This window comes from Heloderma suspectum, chromosome 10 (assembly GCF_057233095.1).
Source record: "Heloderma suspectum isolate Gila_16-S chromosome 10, 16-S_ref, whole genome shotgun sequence".
Classification (NCBI taxonomy): Eukaryota; Metazoa; Chordata; class Lepidosauria; order Squamata; family Helodermatidae; genus Heloderma; species Heloderma suspectum.
Genome location: NC_139467.1, coordinates 3,265,382 through 3,287,226, shown reverse-complemented (window position 1 = coordinate 3,287,226; position 21,845 = coordinate 3,265,382). Strand labels below are relative to the sequence as shown.

The following is a 21,845-nucleotide window of genomic DNA, read 5'->3' as shown; positions in this document are numbered from 1 at the left end:
TTATATGATGCCATCAATATGTATGATGCTTTCCAAAGTACAAGAGGAGTAGTCTCTGAGGGTCTTACAGTCTCGGATTCCACAGATGGGAGACCACAAAGGAAGCTACAATGGCTAATGCCATGGATGGACGTCTCATCCTTTCAAGTCAGGGTGCAACCCCCAAGCAGTCATGGCAAGGTTGTGCTTTACCCAGTAGTTTTACCCAGTCATGGTAAGTTTGTGCTTTACCCAAGAATTGCACTTTGTACATGCTTAAAGGTACCCTTTTAAATGTATTTCTTTATACATTCCAGATATGTGGCTCACCCATTCTGCTGCTGAGCTGGGCTATGGCTTGGGCTACATTCTGAAGGTGGAGGGCAGCACCAGCATGCAAAAATAGGCCTTGGTCAACGCGCTGAACATTCCAGCAGCCAGTTTGTGTACCTGTTTTATGCGCACCAATTTGAATATGAGCCAATAATTTATTTTGCAAAAAGGTGGCCTATAAATTAAACCCAGACTAATCTAATCAAATCTGACTGCGCCTGGAGAAGTTGTGTTTAATAGGCCCAGTGGCCTGAATGCCTTGCAGCTACTGTAAGCCCAACGCCAAGCCTTTAATCTGTCGAAACACCATTGCCTCCAGTTCTGTTTTCCTGAAATGGCAGAAAGAGAGAGAGAGAGAGGGAGAGGGACAGTGCCCCCAAATGCTTCCATGAAAGGGAAATGTGGGCGCCACGTCCTGTCTCTCTCCAATTGCTTCGCTTTTAACCTTCCTTTTCAGTCAGCTGGAAAACATGATCTGAAATCGTTACCGAGCTCATCAACAGAATTAATCAGGGCATTTGCCTCAGCGGGATCTTAGGCCGGGATGCAGAAGCTGAGATGGTGGACGCCATTCACCCCCTTTTTTCCCTTTCTTTCCCCTCGCCCCCCAGCCCTGCTCGCTGTACTCTCTTTGCTGCTAAAATAAATCAGAGGCACCAGGGGAAGGTGGGGGGAGAGAGAGGACACAGTAGCCATTTGGTGTGTCAGGAAATCAAAGAGGTTTAATAGCTTCACTCAGTAGTTAGCCCAGGAGAGGCAAGTAGGGCAAGATGGAGAAATGGAATGTGCTATGAATTTGTGCTTGGGGGGGAGAGGCAGCAGCGATGCTCAAACATGACTTCTACAAAGACTCTTGAAATCATATCCTCCAACGTGGTGGCTCTCATCTTAGCGCCGCTTGACACCAGCGGTGCCTGCAGCAGGAGAAACAAACAATTGTTATTTTATTGTTTGTTTGTTTATGCCATTTCTATACCACCCAACAGCCAAAGCTCTCTGGGCAGCACACAACAATTAAAACCACAAAATGCATCATGAAATACAGTATAAAAATTAAAAGCTTAAAACTACAATATAAAAGTACAATCCACAATAAACCATAGCAGCAACACAGATTTTAAAATACAATAACAGATTTAAAACAACAGAGCAAAAAGGCTAACATGCCTGGGAAAATAAAAAGGTCTTCACCTGGTGCTGGAAAGAGCAGAACATAGGCTCTTTATTGTTTAATTATATTTATATCCCCACTCCCCATGGACGTCAGGACAGTCTGCATGGTTCTCCACCCAGACCCACTTTATCCCTGCAACAACCCTGTGACAACAACAACCCTGCGAGGCAGGCTAGGCTGAGAGGTGGTGATTGGCCCAAAGTCAGCCAGGGGTGTTGAACCTCTTTCAGCTTTTGGGCCGAATTCCCTTCTGGAGAAGCTCTTGGAGGTTGGACGGTGATAAAGGCCAAAGGTGCAGAGCCAAATCCCCAGCATACTTTAGCGAAAGCTCGTACTTTCAGTGACTACGCCTTAGGAGAGGCATTTCACCCTCTTAGACTGGGGAGGGGTTATGTGCAACAGTCAAGAAGCCACCCAAAGTTTGGCGGTTACAGAAAGGGGGCATGGCGATCCGGAGAACCCTGGAGGGCAAGACTGGGGGCTCCATCACACAGGCGGAGAATTCCACCCCAATGCTGGCTCTTTCCCCATCCAGTAACATTGCAGGACTGGGTCGTGCTCTTTCGATGACTGTCCCCGTCACGTTATTTTTCGTTTCTTTCCCTCTCATGGGGGCAGTGATGCCGCTCAGAGGCATCGCCCCCTTCCGCAAAAAAGCGTTGCACGCGCTCGGGGCATAGCGACAGCTCTTCCCTGGTTCCTGCCCTTTTCCCTCCCCTGGCACTTTACTGGTGGATGGGGACAGACACGCAGACAGTCCCCCCACCAATCCCCCCCCCTTCCCATTCAGTATTTTTGACAATCTGGGAGAGCACAGCAGGGAGGCGTCATGCTGCTCTGCTGCCCTCCGCTCTGCCAACCTGCCGCCTTGTTCAGAACACTGCAGGCCGAAAATGGCAAGGACCAAAGTGGCGCACACCCCACAAGGCGACACACCCCACTGCCCATCCTCACCACCTTCGCCATCATGGCCACACCCCCAACAGCCAAAACAGCCGCCCACAGCCACCAACGCATAGTGGTTCATTCGCGCTAGGGGAGAAAAGCATGGGGAGGTCATGGCGCTCCATGTGCGCATATTTGGAAAAATACCACTTTTTTCCACCTGAGGAAAACACAGGATAGGTGGGAGGAAATGGTGGAATAATGACTGGACAACGACGACGTCATGTAATGGCCCCACACAATTCAGTGAGTGGCCAGTCATGAATGTGCAATAAACTGGAGGTGTAGAGATGTCCTGGGACATTGGGGGGGGGCAAATCTGGCCCGCGGACCTGAGGTTCAACAGCCCTACAGTAAGCTTTGTAGCTCTATAAGGATTTGAACCCTGGTCTCCTCAGTCTGAACTCCAGCACTCTAAACATTATACCATGTGGGCATTCAAAGGGCCATCCTTTGATGACAGGAATATGACAGTAAGCTATTTATTTATTTATTTATTTATTTATTTCAATATTTATATAACACTCCATCTCAAAAGATTTCAGAGCGTTGAACAGCAGAGATAAAAGAATAAAACGTCATGTTAAAATAATTAAAACATTTTAAAATAAACAAATTCTGAATTTAATAAACGGCAGCTGGTCACCCAAGGAAGTCTTCTCAAAATAGCAATGTTTTCAGAAGGCATCCCAAAGCAACACAACATTGGCGCCTGCCTGACTTCCAAAGGCAGGGAGTTCCACAGGAAGGGGGCCACCACACAGAAGGCTCTTTTCCTGGTGGACTCCAGCCGGGCCATGGGTCCATATGGAACCACCGGGGACATGCCCTCTGATGACCTCAGTGACCGGGCAGGTTGGCAATGAAGGTGGTGCTCTCTCAGGCATTCTGCACAGAATTGATCATGTGAAGCCTTTCCATGGGACTCCTGAGATCTTTGGCTTGAAGCAAGCTGGCCAGAAAGGTGAGACATACATTTAAGAAAGAAAGAAAATCTCACCCTGCCTCATGGGAGGGCCCCCAGTTCTGCTTTCCGTACATTTTTTTATTTTATTTTATTATTAAATTTATTAATCGCCCATCTGGCTGGTCACCCAGCCACTCTGGGCGATGTACAACATACAATAAAAACAGTTTAAAACAATAAAATTCTACAATAAAAACATTTTCTAAAATACCCTAACCCACCCCAAATGCCTGCCTGAACAACAACATTTTTAATGCACGACGGAAGCTCATTAAAGAGGGGGCATGACGGAGTTCCCTAGGGAGGGAGTTCCACAGAGTGGGGGCCACCACAGAAAAGGCCCTCTCCCTCAGAGGGACAGAGCTCTGCCCATCCTCCTCATGCCTAGATCTCTCTTGCTGAACTACCTAATGCTGCTTCCACAAACCCTTTGGCTTGGCCCCTTCGTTCTCACCCTGAACACAAACACAATCAAATGAACTCGAGGTGTGCGCGCCTACATGCTTTTTGGGAACGTCTTGTGTGGGACGCCAGCATTGTCCTTTTCTAGGGTGCAGCTCCCTCTCCCGAATCTCCAGCAGTGAGATTGCAGAAGGGGGTGCGCGCGTGTGACTGCTCCTTGCTTCCTGTGCACACAGGCCCTGCACATGATTGCTAAGGCCTTCCCTTTCACGCGCTCCCACAGTGGTGGAGGTCTGCTTCAAACTGTTGCTAGACCATTACATTTTTAATTGCTGGACCATTTCATTTTTCTAGTATACCCTCACCCCAAAGAACAATCCCCTCTTGGCTTTGAAAGCAGCAGAGAACAAGGCTATTGTAGAATGCAACAGGCAGCAAAAAAGCCTTCGAAAATGTGTGATAGTGCAGGGAATGAGGATTGCGAAGCAATTGTCAGTATGGGACTAGGAACTTTGGAAATGTGCCTCGTCTTTCAGCCTTCCCCAAGCTGCTGTCCTCCAGATATGTTGGACAACATCTCCCATAATCCCCCAGCCAGCTGGGGAGATGTAGGGCAACACATCTGGAGGGCAGCAGCTTGGGGAAGGCCGCAAGTCTTATTAGAACCATTGGGGCAGCTCAGGCAGCCACGCCAAGGCCTGGGAAAGGAGCCAAGCGAGTCAGTGTCATGGTCAGCGCTGGAAGACGCGCAGCCCAAGTAGCCTCAGAGAGGGCCAGCAGATGCCTGCCATGATGCCCCAGATCCAGCAACCAGAATTTGCAGGCAAAGGCCCTACCAAAGCGGGTTTTACCCCGGTGCGTGTGCTCAGGCGCACGCACACTCTGCAGTGCTCTTTTATTCTAAACGGCACCACCGATCCTGCACAGGCCACCTGATTTCCCTCCTGTACTTGGGGAGCTGAATGCTGTGCTCCAAGGGGCTAGCAGAAAAACCCCAGGAAAAGTGTCGAGCGATGCAGCCTCCAAGGTTGTCGGCGCAAGGTGGGGCATGTGGGTGGCAGACAGGATGAGTGAGACACCGCTGGGGAGTGAAGGAGGATGGAGAGAGGTCGCAGTGAGAGACTTCTGCCAAAGAAGCCCTCTTCCTTGAGACATTGGAGAGGCATGAGTCATCCGGCGAGGACTGACTCACTCCAGCAGCAAAGAGGGAGTCACTCCCAAGGCCCCATAGCCACTTCCCACCCCAGCCCAATCATGTATATGTGAAGGAACCGGGTCGGTGGGTGGGTCAATTAGTCAGCCCCACCCTCCAGACCAGCGGGATGCAAGCTTGGTGCATTCAAGGAACACCACAGCAATCAGACCCGGAAGAACACAGGCTGCCAATGCTTCAGCTACATCAGGGTCCCCAACACAATGCCCACAGGTGCCATTGCACCTGTGGGGACCTCCAACAGTGCCCACGAAACTCTCCACTCCCTGCCCCCTTCAAAATGTATTTTTAATTTAAAAAACAATCTTCCTCTGCCCACACAGACCTTTCCTGTTTGCTATTTCTCTCTCACATCCCCTTTCCTCACTGTTTCTCTCCCTTCCCTGTAGCTGGCTCCCTTCTTCTTCCCTCCCTTTCTAGCCTCTAGCCTTGCTTTTCCTCTCCCTTTTGCCTCATTATTTCCCCCTCCTGCCTGGCCTCTAGCCTTGCTACTTCCACCCCAACTGCTTAGCTCACTGTTTCTCCCTCTCCTAGCCTTGTGCTTTCTCTACCCCTTTGCCTTGCTGTTTCCCCCTCCCTCCCAGGCTCCAGCATTGCTATTTCTCTTCCACCCCCTCACACCACCTCTTTAGCTCACTTCTGACTAACCAGGCCCCCATGCCCGCCATCATGTGACTAGCCACATCCACCATGGGGGGCCATTTTGTGTGGCAGCCACAGCAGTTTCTCAAATTCCCAAATGTGCCCATGGGTCCAAAAAGCTTGGAGACCCCTGAGCGAAATTGTCCTTACTAGAAGAGCAGGGCCAGGGGGAGGAGTCCTTTAGATCAGGGGGCGTGGCCAGAACAGGTCTAGGGGCGGAGTCCAACTAGTTTGGGTAGGTGAAGTTCAGTAGTTTTTGACAGGCTTAAGAGAGGAGATCAGATCAAAAGTTGTCTCTCCACAGCCAAAAATTAGAACAGCACAGGGGGAAAGAAACATCTTTGATGCTTGTGATCCTGACAAAACAAAAGCAAAACAGCCCTTTCCCTGGTCAGCTGACAACTTTTTTGGAAGCCCTTGTTTGTCTAAGACACCCTTAGGCTGCAGAGGATCTTGGGGAACAGAGCTGTCTCAGTAAAAGGGCTAAGTTACTAACCGGTCCGTGGAGCCTGAATTCCACAGTCAAGGCCCACTGGAGGTTGGTGGCCAGTGCTGAAGCGCCTTGGAGAGCTCCGTTAGAGTTCTGACTGCTTCTGACTGAAACCCGGAGTGCATTCGCCACCCCACTGACATCAGAGCCACCAGCCTCCACTGTCAAGGTTCAATATATAACACATGCCCACTGGGAACTGACAGCACACCCAAGAACCCCCCAAATCTTACTTGACAGATGCACATTGTAGGGGGCCCTTGAGAACGGGGGGCGGGGTGTTGGCAAGCAGGCCCTTCAGGGAAGTTGTCTGCCATTTCTGATCCTGTCATTGAGGAACACCAGGGTTCCCTAGAACAATGGCCAGGCTGAAGTCCACCAGCAAAAAGGGGGGTGTTTTCCTAGGTTTTCTGTAGGGACCCAAAATGCAGAAAAGGGGGGGGGGCTTACTGGCAGCAGGAAACAGAGATATTTCAGACAGCTGCTGGCTGCCACCCCCACCCCCGGATCTGTCTGGAAATAATGTTTTGTGACGATGCAGCATCATTCCCAAGGGACTTCTGGGAAAAGAATGAGTGCCATCAGCTGTTAGCACCAGTAAGTGCTCTGCTCCCCATGGCGGCAGCTGCAACGTTGATGAGGAAAGGGTAGAGATTTCATTCCCCTTTTTGGCCCCTCGCTCCTCCAATTTCAAGCCAGAAGATCTTGACTGAGAACTTTTAGCTCACCTGAACACAAACCATCTAGACCAGGCTTTCCTGAGTGGGTACCCTCCAGACGGTGGACTGCAAGTTCCATCATTCCCAGCTAGCATGGCCATTGGGAGATGCAGTCCAACACATCTGGAGGGCAGCCGCTCAGGGAAGCCGGAGGGATTGCTTCCCCAAGCACCACAGGTGTTGTTGTTGTTGTTGTTCAGTCGTTCAGTCATGTCCGACTCTTCGCGACCCCATGGACCAGAGCACGCCAGGCCTTCCTGACCTCCGCTCTCTCCCGGAACATGCTCAAGTTCATATTCATTGCATCGGTGATGCTATCTAGCCATCTCATCCTCTGCCGTCCCCTTCTCCTTTTGCTTTCGATCTTTCTCAGCATCAGGGTCTTTTCCAGGGAGTTTTCTCTTCGCATTAGTTGGCCAAAATATTTGAGCTTCAGCTTCAGGATCTGTCCTTCCAATGAGCAGTCAGGGTTGATTTCCTTTAGGATGGACTGATTTGACCTCCTTGCAGTCCAGGAGACTCGTACGAGTCTTCTCCAGCACCACAGTTCGAAAGCATCAATGCTTCGGCGCTCAGCCTTCCTTATAGTCCAGCTCTCACAGCCATACGTTACTACTGGGGAAACCATAGCTTTGATTATACGGACCTTTGTCGGCAAGGTGATGTCTCTGCTTCTTACTATGCTGTCTAGGTTTGCCATAGCTTTACTCCCAAGGAGCAAGTATCTTTTAATTTCATGGCTACAGTCACCGTCTGCGGTGATCTTGGAGCCCAAGAAAATAAAATCTGTCACTGCTTCCATTTCTTCCCCTTCTATATGCCAGGAAGTGATGGGGCCAGATGCTATGATCTTAGTTTTTTTAATGTTGAGTTTCAAACCAGCTTTTGCACTCTCCACTTTCACCCTCAACAAAAGGCTCTTGAGATCCTCTTCGCTTTCTGCCATTAGGGTGGTATCGTCTGCGTATCGGAGGTTGTTGATAATTCTCCCGGCAATCTTAATTCCGACCTGTGATTCATCCAGCCCGGCGTTTCTCATGATGTACTCTGCATATAAATTAAATAAGAGGGCGACAATACACAGCCTTTGTCGTACTCCTTTCCCAATTTTGAACCAATCGGTTGTTCCATGTCCGGTTCTTACTGTTGCTTCTTGACCCTCGTGCAGGTTTCTCAGGAGACAGGTAAGGTGGTCTGGTACTCCCATCTCTTCAAGTATTTGCCACAGTTTGTTGTGATCCACACAATCAAAGGCTTTAGCATAGTCAATGAAGCAGAAATAGACATTTTTCTGGAATTCCCTTGCTTTCTCCATGATCCAGCGAATGCTGGCGACTTGATCTCTAGTTCCTCTGCCTCTTCGAAACCCAGCTTGTACTTCCGGTAGTTCTCGGTTCGCATACTGCTGAAGCCTAGCTTGTAGGATTTTGAGCATCACCTTGCTGGCATGTGAAATGAGTGCAATTGTGCGGTAGTTTGAACACTCTTTGGCGTTGCCCTTCTTTGGAATTGAAATGTAAACTGACCTTTTCCAGTCTTGTGGCCATTGTTGAGAGTTCCAAATTTGTTGGCATATTGAGTCCAGCACTTTAACAGCATCATCTTTTAGGATCTTAAATAGCTCAGGTGGAATACTGTCATCTCCACTAGCTTTGTTGTTAGTAATGCTTGCTAAGGCCCACTTGACTTCACTCTCTAGGATGTCCGGCTCAAGTTCAGTGACCGCACTATCATGACTATCAAGGACAAGCTGCCAGTAAAAGACAAGCAGCTGTTGGAGATGGAAGCTCAGGCTGCAGGACTAACTGCACCAGGCCTCTGGTTCGCTGGGCTGAGCTGGGCCTTCCACTCACTTCACAGTCAGGCGGGCACCGTCAAGCCAGTTGCTCAGTCTGAACGAGGGCTCAGCCCCACCACCTGTCTTCAGTGCCAGGCCTCCCCCTTGGAGCTGGTGAGATGATCTAGAATATTAAAACAATAAATTAAAGGACAGCGATAGTTGTCCTAAGCATGCACTGAATAAACACAACCAGGCGGCACATGCATCAGGCTTCGGGGGACAGGCTTCCCTGATGGAAATGGTGGCTTTTGAGCAGGCTTTAATATGCTTCCCCATTTTTGCTTTTGAAAGTCTCTTTTTAAAAGGTTTAGCACAAATGGTGAGACATGACATGGTTCAGGGTTCAGCTCCCTCCCCAGGGTCTCCAGAAGTTATGGGGAGAACAGAGGCACAGCCCCCTGTGTCAATGCCCCACAGCAGGGTCTCTTTTGAAGCGTTGATCTTATGATCACGGTGTTTTCTGAGGATATCATTAAGCCAACAAGCCCCGCCTGGCTTCAAAAGAGGCAGAGACAGGCAACTGCAGAACAGTGACATACAGCCCTCCAGAGGTGAAGCTGCCTGGGAGGGGGCGTAGACAGTGGCTCTCAGCATGGGACCTGGGGCATTGCAGGCATGTCCCCGCTCTCCTTGGTGAAACGTGAGGGGGGGTGTTCTGCAGACCCCTCTCACTTCTGGAGGTCAGCACTGCTGGAATCGCAGGGGGGGGCGTGCCACACACACAGTTGCGTGCTCTTTCAGCAACTGCAATGTGCATCACCAAAAAAAGATGATTGCAATTTGCATAAAATATGCCTATGCTGATTTATACATGTGGATGAAAATTTAGAAATTATTATTACAATTGAAATAGAAATATAGTTCCTCTCACCATCGTGCAGAAGGCAGCCTGCGCACCGTCCCGCTCAGTCTGTCATCCAGGTGCTGAGGATGGGCAGCATCAAGGCCCTTTTGCTCTCCCACCTTTTGGTTTTCAACTGGATCTGGACTGGAGAGCCATTCTAACAAAGGGTGCCTTCAAAATGGAGAACTGTCCCCAGTAAAAGAGGACAGGTGGCCGCCCCCCAAAAGTGTTTATTTTGCCTCGGGTTACACAGATTGAGCATCAATGCATAACGTGGTCTCCGACACCTGGAGAATGGGTTGCATGGTGCTAAAAAAGATTTCTGTTCCTGCTTTCTCCAAACGGAGGCGGGGGGGGGGTCTCTAGCAGCATCTTTCACTCCTCTCTCTCTCTCCCCCCCCCCCCAGCTCTGCCCCTCCCTTCAAGGGCTGCACTTGAGGAACGAAACAGCGGCGCAGTGTGGCCGCCGGGAGAGACGCCTTCCGAGGGCAGCTGCCGGGAGCCGTCGCCCCCTCCGCCCCACCCGCCGTCTCGGCTCTGCCGCTGTGAGCCGATGCGCAACATTTTAATCCCCCCAGTTAAGGCCATAAATCAGTCGCAGTCCCGCCCGCGTTAGCACAAGCGAAGGGGGAAGGGCAGCGGAGCGCAAGCAGAGGGGCGGGAGAACGGAGAGCGCGTGGAGAGGCGCCCTGAGCGAGGGAAGGGAAGGGGGCGGGCGCCAGGGCGTCGCCCACCAGCATAATGCTAGGAACGTGGCTGGGCTGGGCTGTGATGAGGATGGGGAGGCCGTGATGCCTGCTCGGGCATCGCCCAGGTAGAGGTACCAAACGTAATGTGATACACTGACAGCGACTAAAACTGAAAATTAAACGATGCCATGTTTTCTTTGCAGGATAGAATGGCAAGTATATTTTCAAGTATGGAACCGGAAAAGCCAGATAGCCAGCTTGTTCAGAGGCTTAGTGGGGGCAGCTGGCCTGGCAAAGGAAGGCAGCATTACAGCTTCTTACTGGCTCTGTGCCTGCAACCAAATAAAGACAAGCACATTCAGCCACTGAATGCTGGTGGTGGAAGAAGAGCAAATCAGAGTTGTGCAGCACTGGAAAGCCACAACCTGCATTATTATTACTATTACAATTATCTATTATACACAGTGACCTCTGTGCAGGAGCAGTCTACCTAACCAATGCAAATTTGGGAGTTTCAATAGCAGTGTCTACCTTTGAAAGCCCACAGGACCTCTTCACTTTCTCTGATGCTGGATCTGGGAAGGGAAGGGTCTGTAGAGATGACTAGTTATTTGTGCCATTGAGTCTGGGGGCTAGCTCCGGTTCCCATTAAGCTCTGTGAAACACCCCTTATGAGCCCACATTCTGCTCATAGCTTTGACCCTTTAATTAACCATTTCAAAGGCAGTTGGAGGGAGATTCCTGTTCCACCCAAGGAAGAAATAAGTGTGGGATATTGTTAGCTTGTTTTACCTCCGTCTCTTTGGGACTCTACAGGTGCCACAAACTCCCCCTGCCTTTTCTTTAAATAGGACTCAAGAGTTACTCACACCTTCACATGCCTGCAAGCATATAATTGCCAACCCTTACTAACTGCCTCAGCAGTCAGCATCTGTTAAGACAAAGCTCCTGAAGCGAAGTACTGCACACTTGGGGATGTGTGTTGCAGTTCCTGTTGACTGCTTGCAGGATGGGAAGTGATGCAGACAAGCTAAAGACACAGATGGAAAAAAGCGTTCCCTGAATTGATATATTAATTTATATCAGTTAGAAGATGGTATTTTATTATTAACCTCACCACCATTATTTTAGTTTGTGCTCCGTTGCTTTTATCAAATCCCTCTCTATATTACATGGTTGTGACATGCCTTGGCAACACGCTGTCTGGAGCCACCTGCTGGACAGATCTCCCTTCATCCCCTGAAGTTCAACACCAAGGGAGGCATGCTGATACTTGGTCCTCGCGCACGCATGCGCGCCCCGAAAGCCTCCGTCTTTCAGCCTCTCTCCATTTCCTCCTCCTGCAGTTCCTCTTAAATAACACCCAATATGACATTCTCCATAGATTCAAAATTTAACACATTTTCAAAATGCAAATTCCAAATTTTGGATACTTTTATTTTACATGTGTATTATTTGTATTTTTTTAAATCCTAAATAGTGTGAAAATGCTGTTAGGTGAGGATTCCCTGGTCCAAATCTCGACCCTCGGCCATGAGTGCATTAAGACATCCACTGTTCAGCCACAACTTTCTCACCTGCAAGAGGGGCATAAAAATAGTGCCCTACTGTGCAGGCCAGCAGTCGTAAGGATAACTAAGAGGATGAATGTGAATCACTTTGAACATTGTAATTTGTTACTGTACAAATGCTGATTAAGCATTAAATGTGGATTATTTGATTCCGTTTCTTTCTCAGTGGCTGCACAAGTATCCTCTCTCGCTACAAAAGGAAATGGTCTCTCATATCATTGATGTTCTTATTCATTTTCTGATTAGCACCCTAGAGATCATTTGTCTTCTTAAGGTCTTGCCTTGTTATTCTGGTTCAACACAGCCGTATCAGCTTCTCTGGATGCTTCGCGCATCTCGCGAATGGTAAAGTCACACATTTGGAAGAGGCCTCAAAGGTCATCTAGTCAATGCAGGTTCTGCAATATACAGGGTGCAGCTCCTTGACAGAAGGATGTCCAGCCTCTGCTTAAATGTCTCCAGAGAAGGAGAGCTCGCCATCTCCCAAGGGTATCTGTTCCATCTCCGAAGGGCAGATCATAACAAAGCTGTTCTGAGCAGCTTTCACCATTAGGAAATGTCTCCTAACACTTAGCCAGAATCTGCTTCCCTGCAATATCCATGCCTTGGTTCTAGTCCTTCTGCCCTCTGGAGCATCAGAGAACAAGGTTCCCCCCTCTTCTGAATGACAGTCCTGATGCAGAGTGCCAACAGGGATGTTGGAGAAATCCGCAACGGAATCAAATGAGTTCAGATTTCTATGAGTCCGACCTGTGGATTCCACAGTGGACTGGCTTTTCCCGAGTCGCACAGATTCCGCAGACTTGTGGGCCAGGTTTTTTTGCTTTCCAGAATTTTAAGCAAATTTAGGCATCGAAAAATACATAAAATAAAAAACAGCAGCCAAAAATGTGTATTTCCCCCATAAGCTAAAGCATGAAAATGAGCATGGGGGGTGTGTGGTGTATTGGGGAGGGGGTGGATTTCTGCTTTTTGTGAGTACGAAAGTGTGCAAATGCGAATTTGTACAAATTCAGGAAACTAGAAAAAATCCAATTCTATCAATGAGCAGATGACGGAGCAAAAGGCACCGGACAATCCGTGAAACACAGGCAGAATGGATTTTACAACATCCATACATCCCTAGGTGCCAAAAGGATATATTTCAACCTGCTCATGTCACCCAAAGCTGTTTTGAATGCCCAGCCCTGTAACACACCAAAGGCTAACAAAAGCCATGTCTACCCTACAAAGTTGAATCAGTTTCATATCGCTTTAACTGCCAGGGCTTTTTATTTATTTGCAAATACAACAATAAGAAACAAAACAACAACAATAAGAAACGAAAAACAAAAGGGGGGAACCCACAAGAATAGGGGTAGAGAAGAAGAATCATAGAATCATAGAACAGTAGGGTTGGAAGGGGCCTACAAGGCCATTGAGTCCAGCCCCCTGCTCAATGCAGGAATCCAAGTCAGAGCATCCCTGACAGGTGGCTGTCCAGCCTCATCTTGAACGCTTCCAGTGTGGGAGAGCCCACCGCCTCCCCAGGTAATTGGTCCCATTGTCGTATTGCTCTAACAGTCAGGAAGGTTTTTCTGATGTTCAGCCGGAATCTGGCTTCCTGTCGCTTGAGTCCATGATTCCGTGTGCTGCACTCTGGGATGATCGAGAAGAGATGCTGGCCTTCCTCTCTGTGGCAGCCGTTCAAGTCCTTGAAGAGCGCTATCCTACCTCCCCTCAGTCTTCTCTTCTCAAGGCTAAACATGCCCAGTTCTTTCAGTCTCTCCTCATAGGGGAAGAAAAAAGAAGAAAGAAAAAACATCTCATAAAACATATTCATGCACAATAATCATTATTAACCAAATGCAAAGACTCAGTGACATTTTGCACAGACTGAATGACTGCACAAGAGCTGGTCTGACTTAGGAACCACACAACATCTCAGAAGCACTCTTGCTGTCTCTCAGCCCAGACTACCTTGCAGGGTTGTTGAAAGGATTATTTGTATTTGTTTGTTTGTAATATTTATGTGCTGCTAAATATAATAAAATTCCTAAACAGTTTACATATACATATTAAAATCATATTTAAAATACAATATTAAAAACGCAAATTAGAAACAATTCCAATTACACTAAAAGCCACACAAGGAGCAGTAAACTAAGGGCAGCGTGATTAATTTAATTACAGCAGGGAAAGCCTGGGTGAAAGGCGTGTTTTCTGGAGGCGTTTAAAAGATGTCCCATTTTCTGCCCCCAAACTGCACGAGGGAGGGCTTTCCAGGGGGCAGGTGCCGCTACGGAGAAGTCCTGCTGTCGAGGTTCTTCATGGCGACATTCCATTCGTTTCGGAATGACCAGCAGGACCTCCTCTGAAGATCTTAGATGTCGCCTGGGTATGTACAAGGGAGGGCGGTCTGCTAGGTATCCTGGTCCCAAGTTGCTTAGGGCTTCATATGACAACAACACGACCGTGTACGTGGCTCGGTAGCTAATAGGCAGCCAGTGCAGCTCTTTTAACACAGAAGAGCAGAGCTGGGTGTCCCAGTGAGCACCCTGGCGGCTGCATTCTGCACTAGCTGCAGCTTCTGAACCACACACGTGGGTCGCCCCACATAGAGCGCATTGCAATAGTCTAATTATGAGGTTACCAGTGAATGGATCTCCGTGGCCATGCTAGGCGGTCCCTATCCAGGAACAGGTGAAATTGGCGTACCAGCCGGAGTTGGTAATGGGTGCTCCGGGCCACCTGGACCTCCAGTGACAAAGATGGATCCAGGAGCACCCCCAAACTATGGATCTGCTCCATCCGAGGGAGCGCAACCCCATCCAGAACAGGCAAACACACCAATTCCTGGACCTGGGGACTGCCAGCCGTAGGGGTTCTGTCTTCCCGGGATTCAGCTTCAGTTTATTAGCCCTCATCCAAGCCATAACAGCATCCAGGCACCGGTTCAGAATGCGCACAGCCCCTCCCGATTCAGAGGTCACAGAGAAACAGAGCTGGGTGTCATCAGTGTACTGGTGACACCTCGCCCCAAATCTCCTGATGACCGCTCCCAACGGCTTCATATAGGTATTGAATAACATTGGGGACAGGATGGTGCCCTGTGGCACCCCACAGCTCAGCTGCCAGGGGGCTGAGGTGCCAATGCCATTCTCTGGAACTGACCCCACAAGTACGAGTCGAACCACTGTAGAAAACAGTGCCTCCAGCTCCCAACTCACGGAGGCGGCCCAGGACGATACTGTGGTCAATGGTATCAAAGCTGCTGAGACATCAAGAATCAGTAACAGGGTCACACTCCCCCTGTTTCTCTCCCAAAGAAGGTCATCCATCAGGATGACCAAGGCCAATTCCTTCCCCAAACCAGGCCTGAATCCAGACCAGATTGGAATGGATTCAGGTGACTGAGAATGTGAAACTCATTAACCACCTAATTATCAACAACAAAATACTGTTATTATTACCGTTATTACAAAATACTATTATTCAGTACTGAAATACATCTGACTGAGTCGCAACCCTAATTCAGCCATAAGGGCAGTTTTGGCAATACTTCTGGCAGGACAAATTGCTGAAATATGTTCTAGATGTATCAGCATGATACACGGTGTATGTGATGGGGCCAGTTCCCTTGTTACTGTCTGTCTGTCTGTCTGTCTGTCTATGCCAAAAATGTATGTTACTAAAACTGGTTGCAATCCACCAAGGGAACATTAGTTATTGGGCAGATTAGAAATGTACTAAATAAAATAAATAACACTATTATATTATTATTGGCAGAGTCTGTTGCACCCCCATGAGCCATAAAGGGGTAATATACAAGTACAAATTTACATCTGAGTTACTACAGTTCAGAGACTCTAACATAAACCTCTAAAACTGGCCAGCAGAGTTGCACAGGAACCTGGTCAAATGCTCCTATTTTACAGGTGAGGAACACTGAGGCTGAGAGAAAAGCCATTAGCACATGGCCAGCTATGGCAGAAGTGTGGATGAATATGTGTATGTATATGTATACAAAATGGCTACTTTAAAGAACTGCAGGTTGTGTTGGCACTCTTAAGCACAAAGTCCCATTTCACAGCTGGGGAACACCAAGGCTCAGAGCTGCACAACTTTCCCACTGATCAGGCAAGTCAGCGTGCGGGGGGCCGCAGCCTTTTTGCTGCCGCCGCTGTTGCTGAACACGTGGGAAAGGGCCATCCCTCGGTTTCAGGGGACCCCAGGCAATGCGACTTCTGGCAGAGCCTTCATCTGCCGGTGAGCCCCGGCAGGCTTGCCTGGTGGTGCTGGTGGGCAGCAGGCAGACTCTGAGCAGTGCCAAGAAGCTGGGCCTAGCTGCCATTTTAATTTCCCAGAATGCCCCAGGAGCAACACTGTGCTGGAGGCATGACTGGAAATCAAAATGGTGGCTAGATGCAGTGTCTTGGGGCTGCTCAGAGAGCAAGTTTTGGGGGGAGGATCTCCAAGGGGGCCCATCTGGGCACTGGAGCTCCGGCAACTGCCCGAGGGTGCCAGAATGCAGTGCCAGCCCTGATTGATTGACATGGCTGATCTACTGCAAACCACCCAGAGATCTGTCTCCCACAAACATGCTCTCGCCATACAAGCTGGACATCCGGATGCTGGGGATTAACGGGGACAGGGGGTGTCTCCTCATCACATCTTGCTTGCAGTCTTCCCCACAGAGGCGTCTGGCTGGCTGCTGTCAGAAAGCACAGACAATGCTAAGCGTGAGCACCCTTCTGCCTGACCCACCACTGCAACTCCTGCGGCAGAACCTGCTTCCCTTTTGCCGCCCCACCGGGAAGCAGATGTGTCTGGGGGGAAGCCCTCACTAGCCGCAGCAGACAGGTTCACTTCACAACCACGGCTGTGGTAAGACCGCACCCTGGTGTCGTCTCACGCCTCTCCGAAACTCGTGTCCGCCAACTGACAGCAGGCCGGGGCGGCAGGAGGAAAGCCCATCGAGTTCACAGCACCCCTTTCCGTAGAAAGACAGAATGCGGGAGACTGTGGGTGCCCTTGTTTCAAATTGCTTTCCTTACACATTGATGTGTTGGGAAGAAAGGGAGAGGGTGCAACAGCCAGCCCAGGAAGCTCCATACAGCCCCACCGCGCCTATCCGTTTTCTGCTCGCAGTCACCGGTAAATCATTAGCCCAGCCAGGGGAGGCTGGTGGCTCCGATGCCAGTGGAGCGGTGCAGCCGCTCCAGGCTTCAGTCAGAACTCTAAAGGAGCTGTCCAAGTTTTCTCACTGGTTCTGGCTAAAACCCAGAGCGGTGCAGCACCCCACTGGCATCAGAGGCACCAGCCTCCACTGTTCCTGATATTGTCCCTGGTTTGGCTTTTGGGGAATAATGCCGTGTGAAAGACAGATTGGTGTGTGAGATGCCTGTTCTGTTGTTCCCCACGGCCCAGCTCCCTCCCCAGGAGCAGACTTCCCCGACCTGGCACCTTCCAGATACGTTGGACTACAACCCCCATCATTCCAAGCCAGCATGGCAGCTCTGGAAGATAAATGTCTGTGCAGGGAACGGGCGCATCTCATCTCTAGTCCACATGCAGGTTCGCACTCGGGCATGAACACTAAGACATTGAGTGCTTTGCACAGTCCTCTATTTCACACATGACTGCCACTCCAGAAGAATATTTCGAACTGCCAGAACTGCAGGGTAATGATTTCCCCCCCTAATATATCTTTTACCAAAAAACAACCACCCACCCCACCCCTGACCCTTGGCTTCTAAAGCGCTGGAGAGCAGGGCTCTTGCAGAACCAGGCAGAAAAAGAAGAGCTTCCCATGATGTGTAACAGCTAAGGGGGTGGACTGACAAAGCATGCCCCCGTCTTCACCCGTGAAACACTGGAGGGTATCCGGGAGCCAAGGCATAGATGCTGGCAGCACACAAGTGTTCCCAGCGTCCACTGCTGCCCATAAACAGCTGCTCACTTTTTCACAAGGACAGTAGTCCTTTCAAGGTGGCCGCCTCCTCCTCTTCCTCCTCCTCCTCCAGCACTCCCCCCACCCTCCAACGTGCCAGGCCCTGATGCAAAAAGCTCCCCCCATTCCCATCACAGCCTCACACCTCTTCCCTAGGGCCAAGAGCTGAACCACAAGGTTGAGCGGCCTTGCAGAGGAGACAGAATTCAAGGCGGACACACCAGCCACATCCCCGTTGAAAAGGACAATTTGTACCACTCATTGGCCTTGATGAGGCCTAAATAAACCTTCATTGCTGGAGGAAAATGACCCACCTGACAGCTTCCTTGAAGATTTCCGTTCAACAGCTCCAAGACAAAAAGCCGGCTGGGATGGAAAATGATGCTGACAAGAGATGGTCATAAAGGAGCGAGCAGCGTGACCTGCCCTGGGATCAGCAATTCGATCCCGAGCACTCCGACTTGATGAGAAGAAATAGCAGGGGAGGGAAAAGATGAGGCGAAGCAGAAGAGCGGGTGAGACGGCGAGGGACTGCACGTGGACGGGCCAGAAGCGAGGGGTGGCACGACCGCCGTACCTCTTTGGCCTTATGAGCACCGGGGGGGGGGGGGCTGCTGGCCATGACTCCAAAGACAAGCTATCTAGCCGTAGCGGCTGGCCAGAGGGCATCCCAGCTGGACCCATCCAGAGACCAGAGCACTTCCAGACAGAGGGCTCCCAGAGCTATCCATTCAAAGGAACTGGGTAGCAATTCCATCTTATTTTCCCGAATGGATTCTCATGGTAAGGAAAAAGATGGGAGAAGCAGTGGAAAACCATGAGAGGGTTGCAAGTGGAAGATGATGACATCTGGACCACCCTTCCCCATAAAATTTCTAGCACTAAGCCCCCAAAAGGCCTTTGCAGCTATTCTGTCTTTTTCTTCTTTAACAGATTTTTCCCGGTAAGAAGAAAAGATAGAAAAGACCATGGGAAAACACAAGAGGGTTGCCACTGGAAGTCAATGATGTCTGTAACCCCAGTAAAATCCCATGACTGAGTGATGACATGAGAAAAGCCTCAGTTGCACTAACTTGTGCCAAGTCAACCAGTGTCTGCTGGATGAAAATCCAAAACAAGACACACACACACACACACACACACACAGAGAGAGAGAGAGAGAGAGAGAGAACAAGATACACTCAAAAATGCTTAACAGATGTTAGCAATCCCCAAAATGAGCATCTGTAAAGTGGGTCACTGTTATTAATCTGCTACATTACATGATCTGAATCCCATGGAGACAGGCGCACGTATGACTTCCAGCTAAACCGCGCACACACATGATGGATCTTTTAGTGCTGAACTCTGATCCTGGAGGAAAACCTGATACCCTCCAAAGCTAAGGAAGTCAGACAGCCCAGACAAGATTCCTGACAGCAATTTTCTTTTAATTAAAGAAGAAGTGCTATGAATTTAAATCATACACCAGGAGAATGAGAATCATACACTCAAAATACATTAACACCAAGAAGGTTAAAAGTTTTTTAAAAATCAGTGGTACAGCAAGACACATGCAACAGTGTGTCTGTGTGTGAGAGAGACCAAGAAGGGTTGATGGAAATACACAGCTCCCCCGTTCTGGAGAGCGGGGAACAGGGTCTGGCGGAGAGGGCGGTGGCTCATGCAGTCCATCCGTTAGTTCAGACAGAAACAGAAATGTCCCCTGCAGTGCTGCCCCACTGCCTCTATGGGGTGCCAGCTTCATGGGCTCCTGGGCCTCCCGCCTGAGAGCATCGCTCCACCAGCCAAAAACCCCGCATGGAAAAGGAGGCTTTCTGCTTCCATTTTAAATTCAGGATCACAATGGACGCCCTTTACACGTGCATCCTTTTCCCCTTCCCCTTCTCCCCTCCTCCCCCTTCTCTGAGTCTTCCATAGGTTTCGTTGATCTTGCCTCTTCTTGCTCAAGCAGAACACAAGCGCGATCATTCTATTTAAACATGTTTAAATAGATTGGAGATAATGAGCTATCAAATTACCCTGCTTGTGTTCTGCTTGAGTTCCCTCCGTGAGAAAGGAAAAGCTGCAAGAAGAGGAGCGAGATCGGTGAAACATATGGTAGACTCAGATAAGGGGGAGAAGGAGGGGGAAAGGGGAGGGGGGGAAGAAAGCGCATGTAAAGGGAGTCCATTGTGATCCTGCATTTAAAACGGAAGCAGAATGCCCCCTTTTAAATGCGGCATTTTAGGCTGGTGTAGAGATGCTTGTTATCTCCAACCTATTTAAAAATGGAATAAAGGTCATTTAGTGCAGGAGGCGCCCTGGAGGTTCACAACGTCAACTAAAGGGCCCGCAAACTTCCGTGAGTGAGCAGTCTCAGTAGCAGGATAAAAGGTCCATGTGAAGAAGCCCAGAGTCTCCTGCCTTCCCCCTTTGTCCACAGCACAGAACCCCTCCTGTCACCGTATTACCTTGTCTCAGACTCTGTGAGTTTTCCACCCAGCCGGTCTTTCTCAGTGCCCCCTCCATATCTCCTCCACCCATCTTCCCCCTCAGGTCACTGCTTCTCAAGCCACTGACTACTTTGATCCCATTCCTTCAGTCGGAGCAGTTAGAACGTTTGTGGAAATTCCAGATCGCCATTGCCATTATGTCACTCTCAGCGCCGGCTCAAGACATTTTACTGCCTCAAGTGGGAGCCCAAATGGTTCCTACCCCACACCCCCCACACTAAAGCCAATCCATTAAGAGTTTTGAGGCACCATTGAGACACCTATTCCTGCCTTTATCTGTTCCTCTACTTCACTTTGCTGATCACTCTTTCTTCTCAGCCTAACCAACCTCACAAGGTTGTTCTGAGCCCCTTGGAGGAAGCGGGGAGGGGGAATACAAATGAAAGAAGTGCACAGATGCCACCCTGCTTCCCACCTTGATTAATCCAGAATAATTACCACAGCTGACTCCGTAGTCACAGTCATTAACATGGATTCAAATCTCTGCTTCGACCCCAAGAGGCGGAAAAATTGCCTGATTGGTAAACTGGAATGCTCCCCCAATGTAACCAGATGTGACAGGGTGGCAGAAAGAGAGACCCCCCAAACTCCACAAGGGTGTCATTTCTGCACGGAGAAAAGAGTTCATGATCTGGCAGTTCGCTCATGCCCAAAACAACAGCCACCCTTCAGCCACGTTGGAGAAACTGTTAAGCTATGTATGTCAATACAATCTTTCTAGGAATATTTTACCGATATCCCAGGCATTCCTTTTATCCATGGCACAGCTTCCATGAAAGGGCAGCAAATGGCTCACTGATTAATTCGCGTTGTACTTTTGCTGCCAGGGCCCGGGGCGGGCGGGGAGAAGTGCCCGTGTGATGTTCTCCTTCTGGCGCCAGAATAACTTGACTGGCCTTGAGTGTGCCTGACCGTGGGCGGGGAACAACTCAATGTGTTGCTCTGCCTGCCTGGCTACAATAAGAGAAGCAGAGTGCTCCATTTCAGAAGGAAGCAAGACTTTAAAAATCTAAAATCAGGAGGGGGAAAAGAAAGAAAGAAAGAAAGAAAGAAAGAAAGAAAGAAAGAAAGAAAGAAAGAAAGACACAGACTAATCTAAAATCCCCATGAAAGAAGGGAGGGACAAGTGGGAAAGAAAACAGACAAAATGGGGGGGGGGGAATCTAACCCAAATCTGTTCAGTTCTTCATTGCTTCATCATGGAGCACACGTCCCACGACCAGAGCTTGTGGCATCTTCTTCCACCTCCACTGACCTCCACCACAGGCAAAGAAGTTCCACAATCTCGTCTCCTCAAAAAGTGAAAACAAGAAAGCCACAAACAGGAACAAGCCTTGTGCGCCCACACGCCTCTGCACCTTGATACCTTTTCTCCTAGAGCAAGAACAAAAGGCAAAAAAGCCCCACGCCCAGGCTCCGGAAAGGGTGGACACCAGTGGCCTCCCAGCCCCCCTTGGCCAGGCATCGCTGCTTCTGCTGAGAAGGTGCGGAAGTCGAGTGCCCTGAACAACAGGAGCTGCCTCCTCCGCCGCCTCCTCTGGCCCAGGGCAAACACGTTTCACACTGTAAGCATGACATCACCCTCCAGGAGCATATCAGCACCGAGGAAT

The 21,845-nt window shown here is 49.5% G+C and overlaps 1 long non-coding RNA gene across 1 annotated transcript; it reads right to left on the bottom strand.

Annotated features, from left to right (window-relative positions):
- Positions 1-13,056: 13,056 nt before the first annotated feature.
- LOC146337468 (uncharacterized) lies at positions 13,057-21,784 on the bottom strand. The gene is made up of 3 exons (XR_014784907.1): positions 21,404-21,784; positions 20,968-21,189; positions 13,057-13,576 (listed from the first exon to the last, which is right to left on the bottom strand). It is a non-coding gene; the product is annotated as an uncharacterized LOC146337468 (long non-coding RNA).
- Positions 21,785-21,845: the final 61 nt, after the last annotated feature.